General features: G+C 39.0%; 1 pseudogene; it reads right to left on the reverse strand.

The window, feature by feature from the left end:
• Positions 1-1934: 1934 nt before the first annotated feature.
• LOC144234239 (L-lactate dehydrogenase B chain-like) lies at positions 1935-2938 on the reverse strand (annotated as a pseudogene).
• Between the last annotated feature and the right edge of the window lie 2561 nt (positions 2939-5499).

A 5499-nucleotide genomic window follows, 5' to 3' on the forward strand; every position in this document is an offset into this window, starting at 1 on the left:
TCTAAAATTTATAGGACCATCATAAACCGCACCTGAAGATTACATCGATGGCTAGACCTCATGCATTGATTCCAGAAATTTAGTCAGAGGCAATGGCTGAATAGAGATGGGCTTCTGGAATGAGAATTTCTTATGTGTGGAAAGAATATTGAGACAGATATTTATTGACCGGAAGGTTGGACTGTGACAGACACTGGCTGAATCTCTTGTCAATTTTATGTCTTTTCCTAGGCATGGAGAAACAAGATTTCCCAGTTTTCTTGGCCTTTAGTTAGGAGTCATATGATTAGTTATGGTCAAGTGAATGTGAGCAGATGTGATGTAGACTCTTCCTAGGTCTGAATTCACAAAACATTGAAAACTTTGGCCCTTTTTTTCTCTTCCCAGTTTTGTGGATGGAAAAAGGATTCTGTGATGGCAGAGGAATGTGATAGAAGACAACAGGATCTGAGTCACCACTTAGAGGAAAGCTGCCTGGATATCTTAATTCTCACAATTGAATATGGCAGGAGAGAGAACTCATATTAAGTCACTGAGAGTGTGAATACTTGTTCAGCAGCTTCTACCTTTGATCTTAAGCAGAAGTAAATCAATAGTACAAAAATTTTTCACAAATATATGGCACTGGCTTAGGAGTAGAAAGCAAATAGGGAGGACATGATATTGGAAGAAGGTACCTCATGTTATGCTGGGAGAAAACATTTGGAAGATTGTCACTTTGGGCATTACTTTGGAGGCAGATCATTTATCTAATTGACCTGGCAATCTAGTGGAAGAAATTTGAAAAACAAAACATATAATTCATGTGAGTAGGCTGTTATGGATGACATTTGGCAAAGAATTATAAAACAAGGATGACATAATGAAATTTTAGCTAGTTTTCTGGACGAAATGAAATGGAATAGATGGAGTCAAAAAAATTGGGAAACTAGTAGGGTAAAAAAACCTTTCTGACTCCAAATAGTAATAAATAGGATTTTTTTTTTTTTTTTTTGAGAGTCAACATCTAGTTCAGGTTGCATTTTGTCACAATGGTTCAGGTTGAAGATAAGCCAGATTATATGATCCGTACTTGTATTTATTTCAAGAGACCAAAGTAATAGTCATTACACATAGAGAAAGTCACAGCTCAGGAAATATATCTAGGGGCGCCTGGGTGGCTTAGTCGGTTAAGCGTCCGAAAAAAGAAATATATCTAGAAAGAACATTGGATACGGCTTTTGGACCATGGACGGATTAGAAAAAGACAAAACTTAAGCCTAATATGCTTTTTTTTGGGAAATGTATTGCCAGAGAAACTTCATGACTAGACTGAAAATCTCTTATGCAGTTTGAACTATTAAAACAACTTCCAGTCTCCTGGTTTCTCATAATCAAAAGGTTAGGTTTGCATTGCCTCAAGGAGGTAACATTAATCCTTATGTAAGATGTGGCCGAATAGGGTAATGTGAAGAAGAGCTTGAGGTCATGAAGAGCTATGACATATAGACATATGATATGAAGAGCTTTGGAAATAGATATTTCCAAAGACTAGACCCAGTTCATGGAATCTCCATTACCTCTCAAACAAGGACAATTCCCATTGTCTGGTCCCCTAAATTTCAAAATTACTATTGGACCCGTGACTGCTATGTGTTTCCCCTTATCTCCCTACCTCTTTCCTCCCTCCCTCCCTCCCTTCCTTCCTTCCTTCCTTCCTTCCTTCCTTCCTTCCTTCCTTCTTTCTTTTAGAAGCACACTATGACCATTGATTTTATTTGTTCAAGGGCTCATTTGAAAGCACTAAACCAAGCATGGGTTTCAATTTTGTGAGCCCAGATTCACATATTTAGGAGTATAAAAGCAAACTGTCATCAATGTATATGGATGAAAAACTAAAGGCTCATGGCTGATCACATTGTAGTTTTAAAATTCTATAGCCTAGAAGCCAGAAGTCACAGGTCTTTAAGGTCTTTCTAGACATCCCACAAGGTATCTGAACTTTTCTTGAGCTGAGTAACCTCATCATCCTTCAGCTTCTGGTTCATAACATTGGTTAATCCCTGAGCTTTCAGGATACGTGGAAGGCTCAGGAAGATTACATTCTCAGTGCCATACATTCCCTTCACCATTGCTGACACTGGATGAATCCTGGGTTGATTTTTCAACATGACTTCAATGAGATCAGCCATACTTAATCCAGTAGCCCAGTTGGTATATCCTTTTAGTTTGAAGACTTCATAGGCACTTTCATACACCATCTTATGTACTTCCTTCCAATTTTCACTGTCATTGTCTATTCCTATTTCTGGGTTTAGCTCCTGTACAGAAATGCCTGCCATATTCACTGTGCTCCACACAGCCACACTTGAGTTGCCTTGTTCTCTTAAAATCTATCCATGGCAGCTGTTGGGATGGCTGCCAAGTTTTTTAGTCACAGGAGAGTGAAATCTAGCAGAATTCAGATTACACCTGCTTCCAATCACACAGGGCTTGGGTAGTCTACTTAGCTCCTAGGTAACATATGTGAGAATATCCACTAGGTTGGAAGTCACAATTACGACGCAATCAGGACTGTACTTGACTATCTGAGGAATAATGAATTTGAAGACATTATCATTCCTCTGCACCAGATTGAACCACTCTCTCCCTTCTGCTGGCAGACCCCTGCAGTTACCACCACAGTCTTAGAATTGGCAGTCACGGAGTAATCTTTCTCTGTCACAATTTTAGGTGTCTGAAGAAATAAGCTCCCATGTTACAGATCCATCATTTCTCCTTTGAGTTTATCTTCCAGAACATCCACAAGGGCAAGTTCATCAGCCAGAGACTTTCCCAGAATGCTGATGGCACATGCCAAACCAACTTGTCCAACACCCACCACAGTGATCTTATTGTTTGGGACAGTTGCCTCTTCTTCTGTGATTGACACAATCAGTTTTTCCTTAGGAGTTGCCATTGTGCCTAGTGAGAAACAGCTGTAAGAGTCATGCAAAGAAGACAGTGCCAGCTGCATGTGTCTCCTCCTTACCTCTCTCTTTTTGTATGGAAGTGTCGAATGTGGATATCATCATTGTATATTGAAATGAGACATATATTTTATCTTTAGGGAAATGAGCCACATGGGGACTTGATGTAGAGGAGTGGAAATCACCTGGAGAATTTGATTTTGAGGTAGATATCTGATGGTAATTTTACCAGTCTGTTTCAGAAAGGAAGAGTATATTCTATGTGGAAAAGGATAAAAATGGATATTTGTTGACCAAAATATTGAGTTGTGACAGATATGTACCAGTATTCTTTTCTCTTCTTGGGAACCCTAGGAGTCTATATTTGAGAGCTGCTATTTCATTTAGGTTGGTGCCACATTCCTGAGTATGGCTATTAGAATGTAAGCAGAAATAAGACGTCACATTCTGACTGGGATGAGTCAATATATAGTGTGTATTCCCTAAGTTTTATCTCTCCTTGTTGACTGAATGATGCCAAGATGATTTTAATGTCAAAAGAGAGTGGAACATCCACAAAGAAAGAGCTGGTTTGAGGGAAGTCCTTTGACCTTCCCATTAGATTGTGTTTGGTGTGAGGAATAAAGTTTTGTATCACACTATGACATTTCAGAATTTCTTTGTTACTGTGGCTTCTTGTAACCTATCCTGACTGATACAGGGGTTTAATACTCTCTGAATATCATAGCTTAATGGAAGAGGAAAAAAAAAAAGATCTCAAATTTATAACGCATAATCTCTGAGAGAAGATATAATCATCATGGGAAATTCTATCTTTAGGAAAAAGCAATGTTTTCATTGAAGCAAAGAAGTAAGGAAAGAGATAAGGAAGAGGTTAAAGATGAAAATGGGTTTGTTTCTTATAGAGTCGTGTTTTGAGATAGGAGACTGAAAAGTTTGGAAAGGTAAGCATAGAGTGTAGCTAGTTAGAATCAGGGAAATACAGAGCATCTTGATGGTAGCAACTCTAAAGACTAGAGAGCCAGGGTGACAGAGATGGGGGGGGGTGCCTCTACAATGGTGATGAACGCATAGGTCCAGTTTATACTGTTAGTCTAATTAAACTGCAGCTACCAGGCTTAATTGCTGGAGGTGTTGTGTGACTGGGTGGACAGCTGCCAGCCCTTTTTTTCTTGGTGCCCCTGAAGCCCAGAGTGGTGGCAAGCCCTGTAGCTGTCATGCTTGGACAACATGATGACAGTAGTAATGATTTTGATTCCTGTATTTTGTTTTCCTCATTTCTCGGATTGACTGCCCTAACCCTTCTCTGGAGGCTATTCAAAGGTCAATGTGTCATTGAGATGGTCAGTGGTTTCTTGAAGCATCTTCAGGTCAATTATAAACTTTGCCATGATGCCATTAGAAATCCCTGGTTGTGACGACTGTTTCCTGAAGGTATTGTTTTTCATAATTTGAAGCAGGAGAATAGTTTTCAAAAACGACATGATTCTTTTCAGGCTTGTTTTTCTCTTAAGGCCTTAAGTTTGATTTCCGTCTAGCTTTATGAATCTTCTATTTCTCTAGGGAGTTTGAGAATGACATTGTTTACCACATTGCATAGTGCTCTCTTTATTGAGGGCTTGATGTAGAAAATTCCCATCATCTTGGTATTAGTAAAAAGTGCTTTTTATGGAAAACTGGATTGTTTTATTCTGCTGTAGATGATGGGAATCATATCATATTTACCGATGGTGTTCGTGGCTAGTTTTCATGTGACTCTGTGGCTCATCCCTTTAAGTAATAATCTCACCTCAGGTCCATCTGCTTTTTTTCTTCACTTTTATTTTTCCAATTGTCTTGATTTCTTCAGTTCCACTTTATTTTTTAAATCTCCATGGATGTATTCAGGTGAATTTAAAGACTTTTATGGTGGCTGTGGTATCAGAAAAAAAAATGCAAGAGACATAAGAAAGTGAGGCAAAGAAAGTAAGATCTAGAGTAACATGGAAGGAATAATTACTGTCAGTATTTTGTTTATATTCCAAAGGATCTGCTATTTTAGTGGGGCTCGGCTGACTTCCAGCTGCTAGTATCTTTATCTGTGCTGAGGCCATTTTCTGGAATTGCTGAAGGCCATGATGCATATGTGTGTGGAAGGCTAGAAGTGCCAGAGAATTTGCTTCCCCTGTGAAAATGTTTATCAGTGTCTCTCATGTTAGTATATAAGTACCCCACCTTCCTCACTCCTTGGTTGGGGTATATATGATTTTTTTGCATCATTTTCCAATTTGCCCACTGGATTGAACTCTGGTCACTCACTGTATTATTTGAGCTGCTTTTATTCCATTGTCTCTTCTCCATTCTGCTATCACTCTTCCCTTTAATTTCAAAGACATCCTTGCATGACAATTCTTGTGTCAGAGCTACTTCTAGAGAGACCCAACTAATAGAGAAAAAGAAGAAGAGGGAAGGAGGGAGAAAAGAAAGGAAGGGAATGAAGGAAAGAAATAGAGAGAGACCTGGGAGATAAAGGAGAAAGGAAGGAGGGAGAAACACGAAGAAAGTGCGTATT

This window comes from Crocuta crocuta, unplaced genomic scaffold (assembly GCF_008692635.1).
Source record: "Crocuta crocuta isolate KB4526 unplaced genomic scaffold, BGI_CrCroc_1.0 scaffold330, whole genome shotgun sequence".
Taxonomy (NCBI): domain Eukaryota; kingdom Metazoa; phylum Chordata; class Mammalia; order Carnivora; family Hyaenidae; genus Crocuta; species Crocuta crocuta.